This window comes from Dromiciops gliroides, chromosome 4 (assembly GCF_019393635.1).
Source record: "Dromiciops gliroides isolate mDroGli1 chromosome 4, mDroGli1.pri, whole genome shotgun sequence".
Classification (NCBI taxonomy): Eukaryota; Metazoa; Chordata; class Mammalia; order Microbiotheria; family Microbiotheriidae; genus Dromiciops; species Dromiciops gliroides.
Window position 1 is genome coordinate 290633016 of NC_057864.1, and position 22752 is coordinate 290655767.

The 22752-nt window shown below is 37.1% G+C and overlaps 1 long non-coding RNA gene across 1 annotated transcript in view; it reads left to right on the top strand.

The window, feature by feature from the left end:
- Positions 1 to 21231, top strand: part of LOC122725894 — a 35097-nt gene extending 13866 nt beyond the window's left edge. Inside the window, exons 2-3 of the long non-coding RNA XR_006352762.1 lie at positions 19995 to 20097; positions 20494 to 21231. This is a non-coding gene — a long non-coding RNA (uncharacterized LOC122725894). The remainder of the gene's footprint in view (positions 1 to 19994; positions 20098 to 20493) is intronic.
- Positions 21232 to 22752: the final 1521 nt, after the last annotated feature.

Here is a 22752-nt window from a genome sequence, read left to right on the forward strand (position 1 = left end):
TCTTATGATCATAAGTTCTGAAGAAAAAACAAGAGGAAAAGTGAGAATTCCTTGCTAGAACATTATAATGTGGAGAACTAGGAAACATAAGCTGGCAGGAGTAAGGAGAGAGAGAAATAGGTAGTAAAAAAAATGAAAAGTACTTATCCTGACTTTGGAAGAAGTTTCAGATTTAATAAGGTTAGTTTTTATTTTCTTATTAGTTACATTTGTTCATATTGCAAACATTTATTAAGGGCCTACCATGTGTTGGGTGCTTAGCACAGTGCCTAGAACATCATAAGTTCTTAATAAATTCTTATTGAGTTGACTAGAGCCATTGTAATAGGAGTTGTAAGTAAAACAAGGAATGAGTTCCAGTGCCTACTCTAAATGCTCACCCCTCCCTTCTTTCCCTCTATTATAAAAGGTCTTTTGTGCCTCTTTGTGTGATATGATTTATCCCATTCTGCCCTCCCTTTCCTCTCCTCTCAATATAATCCTTTTTGTTACCCCTTAAGGTTTTTTTTTTTTGTATCATCACATCAAAATCAACTTATACTCACACCCTCTGTCTATGTGTTTTCCTATCTGCCTTAATAGAGATACAGTTCTTAAGAGTTACAAGTAGCTTCTTCCCATGTAGGGATGTAAACATTTTAACCTTATTGAATAACATGTTTTGTTTTACCTTTTTATGCTTCTCTTGAGTCTTGTATTTGTAGATTGATTTTTCTGTTCAGTTCTGGGCTTTTCTTTAGGAAAGTTTTAAAGTCCCCTATTTCCTTGAATACCCATTGTTTCCCCTGAAAGATTATGGTTAATGTTGCAGGGTAGGACATTCTTGGTTGTAATCCAAGTTCCTTTGTCCTCTGGAATATCATATTCTAAGCCCTCTGATCCTTTAATGTTGAGGCTGCCAGGTCCTGTGTAATCCTGATAGTTGCTCCTTGATATTTAAATTGTTTCTGGCTGCTTGCAGTATTTTCTCCTTTATGTGATAATTCTGGAATTTGGCTATAATATTCCTTGGGGTTTTCCTTTTGGAGTCTCTTTTAGGAGGCAAGCAATGGATTCTTTCAATGACTACTTTTTCCTCTAGTTCTAAGACACTGGGGGCAGTTCTCTGTGATAATATCATGAAGTATGCTGTCCAGGATCTTTTTTTAATCATGACTCTCAAGGAGTCCAATTATTCTTAAATTGTACCTCCTGGATCTATTTTCAAGTCTGTTGTTTTTCTGAAAAGGTATTTTATATTTTCTTCTGCTTTTATATTCTTTTGATTCTGTTTTACTTCTTCCTAATGTCTCATTAGCATCTATCTGACTTTCTTCTTGTGAATTCCATATTTTCTTGTTAAGGGTTTTTAGTATTTTGGTTGTTTTTTTGTTTTTTTGGTTGTTTTAGTGAGGCAATTGGGGTTAAGTGACTTGCCTAGGGTCACAGGGTCACACAGCTAGTAAGTGTTAAGTGTCTGAGGCCAGATTTGAACTCAGGTACTCCTGGTTCCAGGGCTGGTGCTCTATCCACTGTGCCACCTAGCTGCCCTGGTTTTTAGTATTTTGAACCTTCGGAAGTCTGTGTTAAGACAGAAGTGTAAACAGAATGCTATAGGCAGGAAAAAGAACATATGTGGGTGAGAAACACACAAGACCATGAAAGATATAATATTTGAGCTGGTGGGTCTTTTAAAATACATGGGAGAAGGGGCAGCTAGTTGGTGCAGTAGATAAAAACACTGGCCCTGGATTCAGGAGGATCTGAGTTCAAATCTGACCTCAGACACTTGACACTTACTAGCTGTGTGACCCTGATCAAGTCACTTAACCCTCATTACCACCCCCCCAAAAAAAAGTGGATGTGGTAAAATATATGGGAGATGGCTAGGACGACTAGGTGGAACATTATAGGAGAGGCCTGACTCAGACTAGTTAGCCCCCTAGTAGTTTAGGCTTAATATTAGAAAAAAAATGAGACACATGTAGTCCATCCATCAGTTAACAAAAGGAGGATTGGGGGCAGCTAGGGGGTGCAGTGGATAAAGCACTGGCCTTGGATTCAGGAAGTCCTGAGTTCAAATCCAGCCTCAGACACTTACTAGCTGTGTGACCCCGGGCAAGTCACTTAACCCTCATTGCCCCACAAAAAAAACCCCAAACAAACAAAAAACAAAAGGAGGATTAATTATCAACAATAGCAGGATATTCAATAAGGAAATTCAGTGAAGGGACCATATTGATTCAGTTGAGCGGAGCTTCCAGCTATTGGTCATGCAATAGCATGATCTAGTTAGAAGCATTCTAGAGAGAGTTGTCCTTCCTTGTGGTCTTTAGTACTTACAATGACAGGAATTTATGTCAACAGCCTGAGTCAACAAAATTTCAGAGAGTTTTAATATCTCTTAAGGAAATGAAGTAGTCATGAGGTAGGACCTTAAGAAAAGCTAGTCCAGCCTTCATGGCAAAGCCCTAGAAAATATTACTATTAAAGGGGAGGTAGCAGTATTTCAATTTGCAATTATTCTAATAGTCTTGTTTGTGTTTTAGTTTAATTTACTGAATTAAGATTTAACAACAATTTGTGTTCTTAAAAATAATCGGCATTTATGTTAGACTTTAAAATTTGCAAAGCTCTTTATCTGCATGATCTATGAACCTAACAATAATATACTGAGCATGATGATATAGGTATTATTACATTCATTTTATAGTAAAAAAAAAAAACAACAACTAAGGTTTAGAGAGGGTAAGTAACCTGTCCACAACTGCAAACAGGTAATATATGTCTGAGACAGCATTTGAACTCAGGCCTTCTTGAATCCTAGCATTCTATTCACCAAAAAGCATTTCCCCTAATCTGGCACTCTATTTACTATAAAATATCTCAACTACCTGAAGAATCTATGGAAGTGGCTAGATTGAATCTTGGCCCATATAGATCAGGGAGATACAATTAAAATTGCACAATTAGGACTCTAGAAATGACTAAAAAGAAGCTAGCAATAGCCAAAAGCACCTGAACAGAAAGTATCTGATAGAGTTCAGTTGTCACTCGCTATTTACAAAAGAAATTTTAAAGTCCAATAGAAAAAAGCTCGTATTGTCCTGGAAGTAGATGGTATTAAAATCCTAATTTTATAGAAAAATATTCTGACATAAATAATTTTTCAAGAGATGTAGAAAAGTAAACAGTATAAATAGGAAAAGAAGTGAAGATTTGGGGAGTTTGGGGACATTATTCTCTGCCTCATCTGCTAGACTTCACAGTGTCATTAGATCAAAGTAGTAAAGTTGGAGGGGACCTCAGAAGCAGGTAATCTCATCTAATCTCTCATTTTTACAGGTGAGGAAACTGAGGCACGAGGAGGTTAAGAGAATTGTCTAATGTCACATAGTTAGTAGGGATCAGAGCAGAATTTGAACTCGGGCCCTCTGACCTCAGAGCCAATAGTCTTTTCATGATTCCACACTCCCTCCTCGGTGAACTGAAGCCCAAGTGATTTCTTAATAATAACTCTGTTCTCTAAATATATATGTGTATGTTTATATATTATATATGTACATACATATTTGGGGGTTTGTAGACTCTTTTAAGCTAAAATATAGAGAGTAGGCATTATTGCTTTTTGATAAGAAAATAGTTCAGGGGTTCAAGAAAAGATGATCAATACTTGGGAAACCTTTGATTCAGAAGGCAATTACCCTTATATAGATCTTTTTAGATTATGTTAAAGATAATAATAATAGTAGTTAGCATTTAAGGTTTGCAAAGTTCTTTAGAAACATTAGCTCATTTTATTCTCAAAACAACTCTAGGAGGTAAATTGTATTATATACTATGTCTCCATCACAATATCACTTCTCTTTCTTTCCATTGATCCTTAACCAAGTTTCTTCTGTACCATATTTTCCCATTGTACATTTTACAGATGGGAAAACTGAGACAGAAGAGTTGAGAGACTTGTCGAAAACTGATTTAGGTCGTCCTAACTCCAGGTCCAACACTCTATCTAGTTTGCCACCTAGATAAAGTCTTCACAGGTTGTTCTTCCTATAACAGCATAGTTAACAAGAAGAAATAGGGGGCAGGCACAGTGGATAAAGCACTGGCCCTGGATTCAGGAGGACCTGGGTTCAAATCCAGCCTCAGACACTTGACACTTACTAGCTGTGTGACCCTGGGCAAGTCACTTAACCCTCATTGCCCCCCCCCCACAAACCAAGAAGAAATAAAAATACTGTTAAACATGTTAGCCACGTTACCTACCACCCTGAGTGTATTAAACAGACTCAGATTAGTATATGGCAGACCAATAGCTAGTAATTCTGGTACTTGAAGTAAGCTCCAAAAAAAATGTACCTGGAACAAATTCTCTGGAAAGCAGAGTGGTAATAGGGAAGGAGTGCTAGATTAGGAGGTGGAAGACCTAGGTTCAAATCCTAGATTTTCCATTTTCTAATCTCTATAACTTTAGGGAAGTCCCTTAATTCTTCTAGGCTTTAGTTTCCTCACCTATAAAATGAAGGGGTTGAACTGCGTGCTTCTGAGGTCCCCTCTGGTTCTTAGAAAAGCAGCTAGGTCATGCAATGGATAGAATGTTGGACCTGGAGTCAGGATGACCTAAGTGCAAATTTGTTTGTGTAACCCTGGGCAAGTCACTTGACCTATGTCTGCCTCACTTTCCTCAGCTGTAAGATGAGGATAATAATAATACCTACCTCCCAGGGTTGTTTCTGAGTATAAAATGAGATAATCTTTATTGAGATAATGAGATAAACCTTAAAGCACTATATAAATGCTGTTGTTATTATTCTATCATCCTATAAACATTAAAGTGTCCTTGAAATAAACTTTTTTTTTTTTGCAGGGCAATGAGGGTTAAGTGACTTGCCCAGGGTCACACAGCTAGTAAGTCTCAAGTGTCTGAGGCCGGACTTGAACTCAGGTACTCCTGAATCCAGGGCTGGTGGTTTACCACTGCGCCATCTAGCTGCCCCTTGAAATAAACTTTTAAAGATGTATTCAACTGAAGAAAATAGGGGGAAAAACGTCAGGAAGAGACCTCAGACTTTGGGAAACAAAGCACTGTTGCAACAGAGCCCCTAATCCATAGTAAGGCTGCTGGTATAGAGAACCAGCTCACTTGGGGTGCGAGAAGACCTCAGTATCCTCCCTCAGACTACATATACTGACATTTATCATCATTGTAACACCAGTGATTTCCAGGAGAGCCCTTGACTCTTGTATGTGTTAATCCCCTTGTTCCATGTTTCAAGAAGAGTTGGGTGAAATTTCATACCATATACCAAGATAAAGTCAAAATGGGTATGTCATTTACACATAAAGGGTGATACTGTAAGCAAATTAGGAGAACAGCTGTCAGCTCTATGGATAAGGGAAGAATTTAGGACCTCACAAAATACAGAGAGCATTAGAAAATGTTAAACAGATCATTTTGATTATATAAAATTAAAAAGTTTTTTGCACAAACACAACCAAAAGAAGGAAAGCCAAAAAGTGGAGAGGAAATTTTACAAGTATCTCTGATAAAGGCCTCATTTCCCAAAAACATAGAGAACGAAGTCAAGAATATAAGAATAGATGTCATTCCACAATTGATAAATGGTCAAAGAATATGAACAGGCAGATTTCAGACAAAGAAATCAAAGCTATCTATAGACATATAAAAAAATGCACTAAATCACTATTGACTGGAGAAATGCGAATTAAGACAACTTTGGGAAGCAGAGTGGTAATAGGGAAATAGTGCTAGTCTAGGAGTTGGAAGACCTAGGTTCAAATCCTGGATTTTCCATTTTCTATCTCTACAACTTTAGGAAAGTCCCTTAATTTTACATGCAAATTAAAACAATCTGTCAGACTGACTCATATAAGGAAGAAGGAAAATGATAAATGTTGGAGGAGATGTGGGAAAACTGGAACACTAATGCACTGTTTGTAGAGTTGTGAACTGATCCAACCATTCTGGAGAGCAATTTGGAACTGTGCATATACTTTGATCCAGCAGTACCACTGTTCACTCTGTATAACAAAGACATAAAAAAAGGAAAAGAACCTATTTATATAAAAATATTTATAGCAACTTTTTGTGGTGGCTAAGAATTGGAAATTGAAGGAATGACCATTTGGGAATGGCTAAACAAGTTGTGGTATATGTGACAAATAAAAAGTTTGAGAGACATAATTTCTGAATAATTAACGATTTTATTAATTATGGCTAACAAATAATAAAAGGATGGTCATCTGACATTCTCTTATAAACCAAAAGATCAATCATGGAGGTCTTTCAATGCATATGCCCTTGGAAGAGTAGGGGTTCTTGACAGGTGGCAATTAATGAGAGATGGGCAGCTAGGTGGAGCAGTGGATAAAGCACCAGCCCTGGATTCAGGAGGACTTGAGTTCAAATTCTACCTCAGACATGTGACATTTACTAGCTGTGTGACCCTGGGCAAGTCACTTAACCCTCATTGCCTGCAAAAAAACCACAAAAATAAAAACAAAAACAACCCCCCCCAAAAAAAAAAACACCAGAGAATGAATTATATAAGGAGAGGTGGACCTATTCTAATGAGGGGTTGGGGAACATGACTTGGATTATGCCATTCTTCCCAGAGCACCCCTTGGAAATCTAGACAATGTGCTTTACCGCCCCCCTCCTCCCCAAAGCCTGTCTGAGTAGAACACAATGGCCTGGAATTCACCTAGATTAGATTATCTTTGTAAGGTTTTATAGTTGGGTGGGGTAACAATTCCAACTAGATAAGATGATCTAGATGGAATAATTTTGGGGGCAAAGTCAGTAATGTCCTTCAAAGACTGGCTGAATAACCTATAGGGGTTTATTTCTGAATGAGGAAATAGAAATAAATAAATAATAATCTATATTAATGATTGGTTATTAATATGAGAGAAATAATTTATCTCACATATGATTGTAATGGAAAATTATTGTGCTATTAAAAATGGAAACAGGATGATTTCAGAAAAACCTAGAAAGACTTACATGAACTGATAAAAAGTGAAGTGAGCAGAACCAGGAAAACATTATACACAGTAATAGTAAATATTGTACAATGAAGAACTGTGAATGACTTAGCTATTCTCAGCAATACAAAGAAAATGATCAAGACAATCCCAAAGGACTCATGATGAAAAATGTTATCTGCCTTCAGAGAAAGAATTGATTTTGTCTGAATACAAACTAAAGCATTCTATTTGTCTCTCTCTCTTTTTTCCTTCCTTCCTTCCTTCCTTCCTTCCTTCCTTCCTTCCTTCCTTCCTTCCTTCCTTCCTTCCTTCCTTCCTTTCTTTCTTTCTTCCTTCTTTCAGTCTTCTCACACAAAATGACTAATGTAGAAATGCTTTACATGATTGCACATGTGTATCAGATTGCTTTCCTTCTAAGGGATTGGGGAGGGGAAGAAGGGAGAAATAGAATTTGGCACACAAAACTTAAAAAAACCACAACAAATATTAAAATTTGACTTTACATGTAATTGGAGGGAAATAAAATATTATTTTAGAAAAAAAGATGGGTTGGGTGATGTGAGAAATGGGTAGTTGTCTCCTCTCAATGTGGATATAACAGTCAGTCATACTCCTCCTGACCTGTTTTGTAGGACAAAGGTCTCAGATCCCCTCCTCCCCCTCAGGTTAGCAAGGTCAAATGGTTCAAGGAGCCCTGGTCCCAATAAGGTCCACTCCAGAGTTGTGTCCATAAAAGGAAGTATAAGGTCCACTCCTGAGTTTCGCCCATACAAGGAAGAGGGGTGGGAATACTGCGTTCAGATTAGCTAGTTTTTGCATGTAGATTGTAACCCCACCAGTGATGAAAAAGGGGAGGGTCCATTCGTGTTAGGGACTAGGATATAAAACAGGGCCTTCGAGCCCCCTTTCTGGGCACCCACTAGCTGCACACTAGGGTGCCTCCTTCTCATGAGAATGAAATAAAGCCTTTGTCACTTTGCTGCTGAGTTCCTGAGAATTATTGAGAAGAGGATGGATTTTTCCCTCACAGGTGAATAGCTTGTGTTGCCACTGTCCCTTGTGTCCTCTGTGAAGGCATGTCATAATTCCTACTCCTGGTCCTACAGTTTGGTAAAAGTACACTCTGGATAATCTATTCTGGTTGGATGTAATTGTGCAGAAGGAGTGACAGTCCTTCCTGGAGAGTCTGGCCCTGGCCTGTGGTACAGCAGATAATTTCCATCCACCTCCAACCCTGAGGAGAAGGTATAATGACAGGTAAAGTATATGGCAGTAGGGAGATTCAGGGAATGTAAGGTCTAAAAGTCTAGCTGTGATGTCTAAAATCTAATGAGTGGTCACCTTAAATTAGAAGCTTTAGCAAGAGTTTAGCCTTTTAAGTTTTTATTAAAGTATATTAGAAGTTAGTGAAGAGAGCAAGTGAGGGAAACAGATTCCTTATAGCATGGAAAATCCTAGCTTAGATCTATTCGGTATAGCCAGAGAGAAAAAAAACCTTCCTTTCCTAGGAGCCCACATGAAGTCCCCAACCATGCCAAAGTATGGAACCAAAAGGGACCCACTTCTCAGCGGCTTTTCCCAGAAGCAGCCTCTGACACCAGAAGCCAGGCTGTCCTCACAGACATCTCCAAGCTAATTGGTTGGTAGCACTGATTGACAGAACAAACAGGCAGTAATTTCCAGATGCCAATCTAACCTTCTGGACACAAAGTCACATGCTTTCTCCTCAGGGTGGAGCTGCCCTGGTTCCCACAATGTCTTTCTCAGCAGGGGTAGCGCTTCAATTCTCACAGGGAGTAAATTCCCTTGGTGCTGAGATGTGATGAGAAAATGATAATGAGACAGAGGTGGTAGCTGAGGTCCTCGTAAGTCATTCCATGGCATAGGACTAGCAAGGCATAAGGATAGTGGCTGGAGGACCCCGAATAGGGGGAAACTGTGTCTCTCCCCTCTCCTTAATTTTAGCTAACCACTTAACCCATTAATTTTTTCTACTTCTAAAAAAGCACAAATGTTATCATCCTCTAAATTATGACACCCTGTTGGAAAGCCCTGATCATTCTGCCTATGACTCTGAAATAATGCCTAGCTATCCATAAGTTTATCCCCTGAGAACATAGAAAATCACAAGTTGGACCTGGAAGGGACTTTAGAGATAAAAATAATTTTACTTCACTAGGATAGTATAATATGGAGAGAAATGAGTGGGTGAAAATAGATTAAAAAATTGACATTAGTAGGCCTGAACTAACAGTTAGAAGGGACTAGAGCTGAAATGGACCAAGAAATATTGCATCATCTGAAAACACAAGTCATTTAGCAATGATCGAGAGCATGTTACTATGGAAATAGCTTAGTATCCAACAGATCAGGGAGACTTCCTTGATCACCTCCATTAAAAAGAAATGTAAGTTTTACCAACAAGGGCTGGAAAAAGATATTTGCCTTGGGTCTTCCTGAATTTGATCAAGATGGACTTTAAACTGAAAAAGAGTAGAGGTAGAAATGGAGAAGTATACCACTAGATATGCTGTCTAGAACTCTAAAGGGTAAGAGGTACAGTACAAGAAGAAATAAAACAGAAGAGAGGATCAGTAAATTTAAAGATCATATGGAAGAAGAAAGCCAGTAATAAACCCTTCTCTTTAAACATCTATATATAATTGTGCAAAGTGAATTAAACACTATAATGGAAGAAGACGAATTTTGAGCTCATAGGTATCACTGATACTTTGCATAATGAAACTTATGAATGGAATATGGCTGTAAAAGGGGAGACCTTATTCAAGAGGAATAAGATAGATATAAGGGTTGATATGGTATATATGAAAAGTATACATAAACTGGGGTGGAGGAAAGAAATATAGGAACCAAATGGGAAAAATATGATACAACAATTCTGGAGAAAAATTTGGAACTATGCCCAAAGGGCTTATAAAACTCTGCATACCCTTTGTTTTTGTTTTGTTTTTTGCAGGGCAATGAGGGTTAAGTGACTTACCCAGGGTCACACAGCTAGTTAAGTGTCAAGTGTCTGAGGCTGGATTTGAACTCAGGTCCTCCTGAATCCAAGGCCAGTGCTTTGTCCACTGCGCCACCTAGCTGCCCCCTCTGCATACCCTTTGACTCAGCAATACCACTTCTAGGTCTATATCACAGAGATCATAAAAAAGGGGAAAGGACCCCACATATACAAAATATTTATAGCAGCTCTTTTTGGGGTGGCAAAAAGTTGGAAATGGAGGGGATGACCATTAATTGGGGAATGACTGAACAAGTTGTGGTATATGAATAAAATGGAATGCTATTGTGCTGTAAAAAATGATGAGCAGAGGCAGCTAGGTGGTGCAGTGGATAGAGCACTGGCCCTGGAGTCAAGAGTACCTGAGTTCAAATCTGGCCTCAGATGATTGACACTTACTAGCTGTGTGACTCTGGGCAAGTCACTTAACCCAAAATTGCCTCACCAAAAAAAAAAAAAAAAAGATGAGCAGGCAGATTTCAGAAAAACCTGGAAAGACTTACATGAATTGATGTTGAGTGAAGTGAGTAGAACCGGGAAAACATACACAGTGATAGCAACATTGTGCAATGATCAACCATGATAGACTTGGCTTTTCTCAGCAATACAATGATCCAAGGCAATTCCAAATGACTCATGATGGAAAATGTTCTCCACACACAGGAAAAGAACTATGGAGTCTGAATGCAGATTGAAGCATACTATTTTCACTTTTTTTTTCTTTCTTGTGGTTTTTCCCTTTTGTTCTGATTCTTCTTTCACAACGTGACTAAATGTAGAAATGTGTTCAATATGATAGTATATACATAACCTCTATCTGATTGTTCACGGTCTTGTCTAGGGGGGAAGGAAGAGAATTCAAAATCTTACAAAAATGAATGTTGAAAATTATCTGTACATGTAATTGGAAAAAAGAATAGGGGGCAGCTAGGATAGAGTGGATAGAGCACCAGCCCTGGAGTCAGGAGTACCTGGGTTCAAATCTGGCCTCAGACACTTAACACTTACTAGCTGTGTGACCCTGGGCAAGTCACTTAATCCCAATTGCCTCACTAAAAAAGAAAGAAAAGGGGGCATCTAGGTGGTGCAGTGGATAGAGCACCGGCCCTGGAATCAGGAGTACCTGAGTTCAAATTCAGCCTCAGACACTTAACACTTAACTAGCTGTGTGACCCTCGGCAAGTCACTTAACCCCAATTGCTTCACTAAAAACAAAACAAAACAAAAAGAAAGAAAGAAAGAATAAAATATTATTAGATGGAAAAAAACATTTAAAAAATAAAGTCCCAGCCCACCCCCAATTTTGTGCATTCCTTCTATTCCTGGCTACATAGGTTTTATTTATACAAGAAAAAAATTAATTTAAAATAATTGAAATTATTCATTTTACACTTCAAACATGTGCTCACCTTATAATATACTTTGAGGTCTGATACTGCTGAAACTATTTCCTTTACATTCTTTTTCCTGGTTTCTTTGGGGTTCCTAATCTTTTATTCTTCCAAATGAACTTTGTTATTTTTTCTAACTCGTTAAAATGGGGTTTTGGTAGGTTGCCATTGAGTCTGTAGTTTGGGAAGGTAAAATTGTCATTTAAAAAAATTGTATTGGCTTTACCTACCAATGAACAATACATATTATTTCATTTTTTTGGATCTGAGTTTATTTGTAGAAAAAGTGGTTTGTGTTTGTGTTCGAATACTTCCTGTGTCTGTTTTGGTAAGTGTACACTTATATAATTTGTACTGTCTAGTTATTTTAAATGGTCTAAAACAATATTGACTACTATTGCTGACACATAATATAATTTCTCTATTTTTCTCTTTTGATTAAGTCTATTTTGACTTTAACTTTGTCTGAGATCATGATTACTATTCCTGCTTTTTTGTGTGTGTAATGAATTCTACTCCTGCCCTTTAAAAAAGAAAAGAAAAGGACCTCAAGTATCATCTTATCATTTTACAAATTAAAAAGCTGGGACCCAGAGATATTATGCAATTTGGCCAAAGTCACATATTTAGTTAGTAGGAAAACTGGAATTCGAATCCAGGTCCTTTGACTCCAAGTCCAACAATCTTTTTACTGTATATGCCTGACTTTCTTAGTAAGCCTGGATTTTAGCAGAGCACTTAAAAAAAAGTCTCATTTAATCCCCACAGAGAAATGGATGATAGCACAGTTACATCAATTTAGAATTGATTGAATGAACAGACCCATAAAATAGTCATTAATTGGCTGATGTCAACTCTAAGAGAGGTCTTTAGTGGAGTGCCCTAGGGATCTATTTGTACTTTCCTATTCAACATTTTTATTAATGACTTGGATGAAAACATAGAAGGAAGACTTGTTAAACCCACAGATGACATGAAGCTGAGAGGAATAGCTACTACACTGGATGACAGCCAGGATCCAAAAATATCTCAAGAGGCTAGAATAATGAACTGAATCCATCAGATGAAAATTTAATAGGGATAAATGTTAAAGTTCTATAACTTGGGTTCCAAACAAGTGCTGGATAGGAGAGAGGCATGGCCAGATAATAGTTCCTGTGAAAAATATATGAGAGTTTTAGTGTACAGTAGACATAAGATAAATTAACAGTTTGACATGGCAGCCAAAAAAGTTAAGGTAATATTAGGCTGTATTGAGAGGGATGGTGCCAGAAAGAAAGAAGAATAGTTCTCCTATTCTCTGCCTTGGTCAGAACCACAGTTCTGGTACCACATTTTAGGAGCAATTGTTTCTACATCTAAACAAAGGTGACTGGGATGGTAAGAGGTTTGGTGAGCATTTTGTATAAGCATCTGTTTATAGAAGTAGAGATGCTTGGGTTGGAGAAGAGAGAACTTAGGGGAGTATATAGTATCAGTCTTCAAATTTTTAATAGCTGTCTCAGGAGTGATTAGGCTTATCCTATTTCTCCCTAGAAGATCAAATGAAGAACGGTGGATTAAAGTTGATGAGACAAATTTTGGGCTTCATGTATATTGTTGTTTAATCATTTTTCAGTTATGTCTGACTCTTTGTGACTCCATTTGGGTTGGATGGGTTTTGGGATTCTTTGTTTTGTTTTTGTTTTTGGCAAATATACTGGAATAGCTTGCTGTTTCTTTCTCCAGATCATTTTTACAGATGATAAAACTGAGGCAATAGGATTAAGTGATTTACCCAGTGTCATACAGCTAGGAAGTATCTGAGACCGGATTTTAACTCAGATAGATGAGTCTTCTTGGTCCCAGGCCCAATACTCTAGCTGCCCCACAATGTATGGAAATACTTCAAAACAACTAGAGTTACTAAAAAATGGAATGAGTTGGCTTAAGAGATGTAGTTCTGGATCTGGATCATATATCTGATTTGGCCCATCTCATAAATGCAAATCCTCCAAAAAATGAAGGACTGAACAAAAACTCAGAGGGAATGATTAACCTATTTACGACACCAATATAACACATTTTAAAGTTTGGAGGTTGGCTTAGGTGAATTGAGTTAAATAATGTATATATGCAATTGACAGACAATGTTTATAGATCCCTTGACACTTCTGCTTTTCTCTTCCTTTTCCTTTTTTTTTTTTTTTTTTGGCTTTTTGCTACCTTTGCATTCCTGAGTCATGAGGCTCTTCCTTTTCCAAACACCCCCAGAGTTATAACCCTGTGATAATAAATATTTGGACAAGAAAGGGAATCATTTTATGACCTGCTCATTTCTAAAAATAGATAAGTTAAAAGGTCACATCGACTCCACCCAAAAGACCTTAAAGTTAAGGATCCAACATTCCAATCCAAAATATTGCTTACTCTTGTGGCCTAGGACTTTTTTTTTTTTTTTTTGCCTAGGACTCTTGAGAAGCAGGGACACTGAAGAATCTTCACCAACATATGACAGAGATGGGACTTTTTCAGGGATAAAAAAATGGAGAAAATCATATTATCCTTTTGTGGTGCTTCCATCTCATAGCTTAAGCTGCAGGGCTGATGCTTGTGTGACTGCAAATTGTTGACATAAGATTCAATCTATAGAACCAGATAAGGACATATCTGTAAACATCTGAGAGAACCATAGCAACTGTATTCTTAGCTTTTGATCTTTTACCAAAACCCAGCTGACTGTTCTATAGCTTTCAATAAATTTTTCTAGGATATGTAAATTTTTCATGTGGTTTGTCTTTTTATTTCTTTTGGTCTGCTGACAAACCACATAATGACCCACTTGAGTTCTTGTGGGTGGGGGGTGGGAATGGAGAGAAGAAGAGAAGTTGGAACACAAAGTTTTAAAAAATTGATGTTAAAATTTGTTTTTACATATATTTTGGAAAATAAAATTCTATTCAAAGCACACGCAAAAAATGCATTTGTGGGGCAGTTAGGTGGTGCAGTAGATAAAGCACCGGCCCTGGATTCAGGGGGACCTGAGTTCAAATTTGAACTCAGACACTTGACATTTACTAGCTGTGTGACCCTGGGCAAGTCACTTAACCCTCATTGTGAAAAAAAAAAGTTCCATAAAAAGCATTTGCTACTAAATGATAGGGAATGAAGAGAGAATGGTCACGTAAGCCTCTGAAAATTAGCATCTTGAACCTAGAATAGGAGGCAGTAAATTATACCTCTTGAATCAGAGGCTGGACAATTACTATTTGGGGATGCTATAGAAGGTATTTTTGGTCAATACAAAGTATCTATAATTTCTGAGGTTACATCCAAATGTGATATTCTGTGACTTATTCTATATTGCTCAAATTCAATTCATTTCAATAGCCATTTATTATTTGTTTATTAATTAATAAATATAAATGGAATTAAATTGTTCCAGAAGGCAAATGATAGGACTAGTGAATAGATGTTACAAATAATTAGAACTGCCTTTTAATTAAAACTGCCTAAAAAAGTAACTAAAATTGCCTTTAAAAATGGAAAGCTCTGCTTCTAGAAGTGGAGAATTTATTGTCACTGGAAATCTTAAAGCATTAAATGAGTTGACTTGTCAAAGGGATGCTTACAGAAGGAATCTTTGCACTGGATAAGAAGTTGTGTTGTGACCTCAAATGTTCATTCTAACTCTGTGGTTCTGTGATTTTAAAAGTTCTTGGTAATATAGCTTAAATATTGCAAAAGAAAAATACTACGAAACCAAAAAAATACTGTAGAAAGTACTAATCTAGTCCTTTTTCTTCAGAATGTAAGATATTTTAAATATTTTGATGCGCTTTTTCCTCCCTCTACTACATCGATAATATATAAGAGATAACCTGGCATGGGGGGCAGCTAGGTGGCACAGTGGATAGAGCACCGGCTCTGGAGTCAGGAGTACCTGAGTTCAAATCCAGTCTCAGACAGTTAACACTTACTAGCTGTGTGACCCGGGGCAAATCACTTAACCCCAATTGCCTTACACCAAAAAAAAAAAAAAAAAAAAAAAATTTAATCTGTAGAATTAACATTTGGGGCGGCTAGGTGGCGCTGTGGTAAAGCACCGGCCCTGGATTCAGGAGTACCTGAGTTCAAATCCAGCCTCAGACACTTGACACTTATTAGCTGTGTGACCCTGGGCAAGTCACTTAACCCCTATTGCCCCGCAAAAAAAAAAAAAAAGAGATAACCTGGCATGGTAGATAGAAATGTGGCCTTAAAGGCAGGAGGACCTGAGTTCAAGTTCTGGGGCTGACACATATTGACAATGTGAACCTGGGCAAGTCACTTAACTTTCTCAGGGTTCTAGTCAACTCTCTAAGGTAATAAGTTGCAGAGAAGGTGCTCACCAGCATTGACTGAGTCAGGAAATTCCCTATACCAATTTCAGGTCTAGTACCATTGCCTATCTTATGTGTAATGTATGCATCAGAATTTCAAATGCAATTACATGTAAAACAATACTTAGAAATTATTGTATTTGTCTCCAAATACTAATAAGTTTTCATTTAGTCATACTATGGAGTACATAATGGAGCACATTTACTTTATCTTTATGGAAAATAAATTTTTATAAGACATTCCAATATTTAATCTGTGATTTGAAATTGAGGTTTGCTAAATGAGAACTTCTTAAATGTGTTGCTTCACAAATGAGCACTTATACAATTGATTTAACTCTTGATTTTTGAATTTGCTAGTATGTGATTTCTGTTTGTTTCTCTCTCTTGCTCTCACATATAAGCACATAATATATATATATATATATATATATATACACAGAGAACTGTGAGTCACTGATCTATTTGAATCTTTGTTACTAAGAGCACTGTCTATTCAAATTTAGTACGAACAAAACTATTCTCGGAAGATGGAAAAACACTAAAGCTAACTTGTTAGTAACTACTTTTTAAAGTATATTTTTAATCTGCATTCCAATAGGTGAAGAGATCTAAGATATTCTTGGACAAAAAAGGCAAAGGGCTAACTTTTGTGTGATTCTACTAAATTAATAATCTTTGGGGGTATAACAGTTCAAGGCATTCCGACAAATCTAAATGGTTATATCCCTTTATTCCTGAATAAACCACTCTAGATAAAAAAAAGTCATTGAGAGAGACTGTATTAAATTTTTCAGTTAAGCATTCAAAGACTACATCTCAAAAAATGACCAGCTTTCATCTGGGAATTGTTTACTTAGCCTATTTTCAGTCTGAATGATTGCTCAGACCTTCCTACAAAGGTATTCCATTGTTTTTGTTGTGGTGGATAGAGGAATGAAAGTGTTAATATATTTTGCAAAAATGCCTCACTTGTGCTTTGGATTACTTCATTCTCACAAGTAGGATATGGTCCATTAGAGTTTAGATAATGCCAAGTAAAAATCTATGTTGGATTCATCTTAAAAGATCTCACTGGGGACCCATGTTCAGATGAATAAAATTACTTTCTGTCCTTTTCCACACTGAGACTTACAATGAAACAGTTGGTCTTTTCTAAATTGAGTTTGACTAACAATCTGAGAGACTAGCCAGAGGGCTAATGAGTATTAACAAATGATTGGACATTCTGGCCAATTTTAAACAAATTAACTGTATACAGGGAAAACACTTAAAGACTAACATGAAAACAAAAAGGGAAATAAATTGCTTTTCTATTGTCTTGTTGCTATTTAGTCATGTCCCACTCTTCATGTCCCTGTGGGCCATAGCATGCCAATACTGGCCATTGGGTTTTCGTGGTAAAGATATTGGAGTGGTTTGCCATTTCCTTCTCCAGTAGATTAAGGCAAACAGAGGTTGTGACTTGCCCAGAGTTGCACAGCTACTAAATGTCTGAAGTCAGATTTGAACTCAGGTTTTCCTGACTCCAGGCCCAGAGCTCTATCCACTGAACCATCTAGATACATTCTTCTATGGCCTACAACATGATAATTACCTTATAGAGGGATTCTTGCCCCTTGTCATCAATTGAGAATGGGGCCACCTTATGGTCATTGTTACCTCAGATCCATCGTTTCAGTGGGGATTTGGTATTGGAATTGGTATTTTTGGTATTAGTATTTGGTATTGGTATTTTTTCTTTTCCCTTTTCATTTATAATAACAGAGGGTCAATAATAGATACCTCTCCTAGACATTAGTGTCAGAGTGGCTTAGTGCAAAGCTTCTTAAACTATGGGTTGTCACATTCACACTTATGATTATTAACTGTCTATTTCCCTCCATCCTATTTTCCCTGTTTATCCTTCTTTCTCTCTCCTTTTATCCTTTTCTTCCTCAACAGTGTATTGCTTTTGACCATTGACTCCCCTAATTCGCTTTCCCTTATATGAGCTCCCACATTCTCTTATCTTTCTCCTCTCCTACTTCCCTATATGTTAAAATAGATTTCTAGGTGGCGGCTAGGTGGCACAGTGGATAAAGCACTGGCCCTGGATTCAGGAGTACCTGAGTTCAAATCTGGCCTCAGACACTTGACACTTACTAGCTGTGTGACCCTGGGCAAGTCACTTAACCCCCATTGCCCTGCAAAAAAAAAAAATTAAAAAAAGATTTCTATACACAACTGAGTGAGCATGTTATTTATTTTTCAGCCAATTCCACTAAGAGCAAGTTTCAAGCATTGCCCTACACCACCCAGCATCTTTCCCTCTAGGATAAAAACTATTTCATGCCTCTTTTATGTGAAATAATTTCCTTCTTTCTACCTCTCCCTTCTCCCTTCTCCCTTCTCCCAGTGCATTTCTCTTTCTCACCTCTTCATTTTATTTCTTCTGGATTTCATCCCATCATAGTCAGTTTACACCTGTTACCTCTGTCTATTCATACTCTTTCTAACTACTCTAATAATGATGAAGTTATTAGTAGTTACAAGTATCATTTTCCTACATAGGAATGTAAATAGTTTAACCTTACTGAATCCCTTAGGGTTTCTCTTTTATGCTTCTCTTGAGTCTTGCATTTGCAAGTCAAATTTTCTATTTTGCTCTGATCTTTTCATCAAGAATACTTGAAAGTCCTCTATTTCATTAAACATTCATTTTCTTCCTGAAGGATTACACTCAGTTTTGCTGGGTAGGTGATTGCTTTTTTTTTTTTAATAATAATAAACATTTTAACTTAAAGTTTTGAGTTCCAAATTCTATCCTTCCTTCTCTTCCTTTCTTCCTCCCTCCCTGAGGTGGTAAACAATCAGATATAGGTTGTACATGTGCAATTATGTAAAATATTACTATATTACTAACTTTGTATAAGAAAACGAATAAAAGAAAAATATGAAAGAAAGTGAAAAAAATACACCAAACTATGGGTTGTGACCCCATATGGGGTCATGTAACTGAATGTGGGGGTTGCGAAAAATTTGGAAGCAATAAAAGGTTATGTATACCTATTTTATGTACCTATATATCTGGTGTTGTGTAAAAACTACTTGGGCAAAAAGGGGTTTGGATTGGGAAAAGTTTAAGAAGCTCTGGTTTAGTGGATAAAGGCTGTACTTAGGAAGATCTAGGTTAAAAATCCTGCTTCAAGTACATATTAGCCGTGAGATCCTGGGTGAGTCATTTAACCTCCATTTCCTTAATTATGAAATGGGGATAATAAAACCTTATAGGTGGGGAAGCTAGGTGGCGCAGTGGATAAAGCACCAGCCCTGGATTCAGGAATACCTGAGTTCAAATCCAGCCTCAGACACTTGATACTTACTAGCTGTGTGACCCTGGGCAAGTCACTTAACCCCCATTGCCCCGCAAAAAAACCCCAAAAACCCAAAACCAAAACCTTATAGGATTGTGATGAGAATCAAATGATATAATGTAAATAAAACATTTTGTAAACTTTAAACTGCCTTTATTGAAAGATTTAAAACCAGAAAGAACCTTAGAGGTCTTCCAGTCCAACACCTTTATTTTACAAGGGAGGAAACTGAGGCCCAAAGAGGTTCAGTGATTTGCCTAAGGACATATGGGTACTAAGTGGTCAATCCAGGATTCAAACCCAAGTTCTCTGCTTCTGCTGTATCATATGGAGTTATCATTGTTAGTAGCCTCAAAACTATCCTTTTAAAATAATTTGTTAGGTTGGTCATTCTTTTTTAATTCCCTTAAAAAAATGGTAACCAAAACATTGTTCTTCCCTACTGAGAATCTAAATCCAAAGGTAAAATGCTGTTTGAGAAAAGAAAGGTACACAATACAAAAGAAAATGGAGATGGCATTCAGTCAGAACTGTGACAGGGCTTATTTTGGGCCTGGAGACATTCTAAAATATTTTAATTTAAGCACTTGAGGACATCTTTCACACCTTTAAAAAGGTCCCGACAGCTGCTTTTTCTTATGTATTTCTTTAAAAAACAAATTGGCCATCGCCCTGGATACATAGCTTTTGGAAAGTCAAAGTGGGAATTTAGAACTCAACTCACTTCTTGCTGCTCAGAAAAAAGCAATGGACTTGAGACAGGGGACCTGGGCTCCGGATTTAGCTCTAGCAGTTATTAGCTCTATGATGTTGGGTATCTGTTTCCTCATTTGTAAATGAGAATGATAATACCTTTAATTTCTCTTTTCAGGATATAAATGTATGCTTTGTAACCCTAAAGTAGTGAATTTTGAATGTGCATTATTATTAACTATGTGTTCCCTGAGGAAGAGACAAGAGGCCATATGAGTCAGGTAAGTCAAACCACTACCACCTCCTTCACTACCATCCCCACCTCAGACCTTCATGTAGATAACTCAGGACACTGAACACAAGAGCTTTGGGAATAGCAATCCTTATAGCTCAGCAATAGCTGGTGGTACAGTCAATAGAATATTGGGTCTAGAGTCACGAAGACCTGAGTTCAAATCCAGACTTAGAACTTTTTAGCTGTATAACTCTGGGTAGGTTGCTTGATTTCTGCTTGCCTCAATTTACTCAACTATAAAATGACAATAATAATAGCACCTACCTCCCAGGGTTGTTGTGAGGATCAAGCAAGATAATATTTGCAAAAAGCATCTAGCATAGTGCTTGGCACATAGTAGATACTTAATAAATGCTTATTCCCTTTCCTTTCCCTCCCTCAGTTCCCTCAGCCATCATCCTGGGAAACGAACCCTGTGGAGATGAAGCCTGGCAATTCTGCTGAAGGACCAGAAAATAAAGTTCTTGTCACTGAAATCCCTGGCTCTATCAAATGGTTCAACATCAGAAATTGATATGATTTTATCAGCAGAAATGACATTAAAGAAGATACATGACCATCTGCACTGCTGCTGTACTCTCTGACTTGCGACCTAAACCTTCCCTATGTGTTGTCTCTCCTACTAGAATGTGAGCTTCTTGGCAGTAGGGAATGTCTTTTTTTATTTGTATTTCCAGCACTTAGCACAGTGCTTTGCACATAGTAAGATTAATAAATGCTTCATTCATTCATTCTCCTTGATGATCATGTATTTATAGAACACCTTTGATATGTCCAGCACATGTATAAAACATGATTCCTGCCATTAAGAAGTATATAGGCTCATTGGAGAGATCAGATAATGTCACATGAGACAATTATTGAACAATACAAGGGAGCAGATAATTGAATGCTAAACTGTATGTTTTGAGTGTAGAAATTCAAAGAAGGGAGATATTTGTATAGGTTGATAGTGGGGGGAAATTTAATTGAAGAGCCTGAATTTGAGAGGGGATGTTCAATGGGGGGAGCAGTAATTACTGACTTTATGTTTGACAATTTACAAATGGCAATTTTCTTTTTTTTTCTAATAATAAACATTTTCATTTAACTTTTGATTTCCCAATTTTATCCCTCCTTCCCTCCCTTCCCTTCTCCCTCCCTGAGGTGGTAAGTAACCAGATGTGACTTATACATTTGCAATTTGTAAAACATTACCATATTAGTCATTTTGTAGAAGGAAATTTGAATAAAAGAAAAAAATAGCATGCTTCAGTCTGTGTTCAATAAATATCGGTTCTTTCTTTGGAAGTGGATAGTGGATAGTATGCTTCATAATTAGTCCTTTGGATTGTCTTAGATCATTGTATTGAGAATAGTTGGGTCATCCATAGTCAAGTCTATAATTTTCCTCTTTGGAACTTTCTCTCCTTGCTTCTGGTTCTTCCCACTTGGAATAAACAGAATAAGTTTTATTCCTCTTCCACATGACAGTCCTTCAAATTTTTTTTAAAAGCCATCATTTTCCATTATATATTTAAAAACAGCTATATCATGTTCTCTACCCTCAATCCCAGTTTTCCTTTTTGCTAGTTTAAACACCCTCAGCTTCTTCAACTGATCCTCATATAGCTTGGCCTTGGGGACCTTCATCATCTTGGCTATCCTCCTCTGGCTGTGCTCCAGATTATTCATTCATTCATTCATTCATCTATTTATTTGTTTGTTTTTTTTAGGGATGCAAACAATTTAACTTCCTTGAGCCCCTTATGGTTACTCTTTTCATGTTTACCTTTTTATGCTTCTCTTTGGTCTTGTATTTGAAAGTCAAATTTTCTATTCAGCTCTGGTCTTTTCATCAGGAATGTTTGGAAGTTCTCTATTTCGTTAAATCAATTTTTTTCCTCAGAAGGATTATACTCAGTTTTGCTGGGTAGGTTATTCTTGGTTGTAATCCTAGCTCTTTTGCCTTCTGGAATATCATATTCCAAGCCCTCTGCTCCTTACAATGAAAGCTGCTAAGTCTTGTGTGATCCTGAATGTAGCTCCACTATATTTGAATTGTTTCTTTCTGGCTGCTATCAATATTTTCTCCTTGACCTGGGAGCTCTGGAATCTGACTATAATATTCCTGTGAGTTTTGACTTTGGGATCTCTTTCAGGAGGTATTCAGTGCATTCTTTCAATTTCTGTTTTATTTTCTGGATCTAAGATATCAGTTCAATTTTTCTTGATAATTTCTTGAAGCATGATATCTAGGCTCTTTTTTTTTTTTAATCTTGTCTTTCAGGCAATCTAGTAATTTTAAAATTATCTCTCCTCAATCTATTTTCCAGGTCAGTTGTTTTCCCAGGGAGATATTTCACATTTTCTTCTATTTTTTTCATCCTTTTGACTTTTTAAAATTGTTTTTGTAAGTCTCATGGAGTCATTAGCCTTCACTTGCCCAATTCTAAAATACGGCCATGTTTCCTCTCTCCCCCCTTTTACAGATCTGTCTTACTGACCTGCTAAGTTGTTTTAGGCTGGGAAAATGTCTCATTCTGATCTTTTATTGGCTTTGATGCTCCAAAATTTGATTTGAGGAGTTATTTTTTTTCTAAGTGAGGCAATTGGGGTTAAGTGACTTGCCCAGGGTCACACAGCTAGTAAGTGTTAAGTG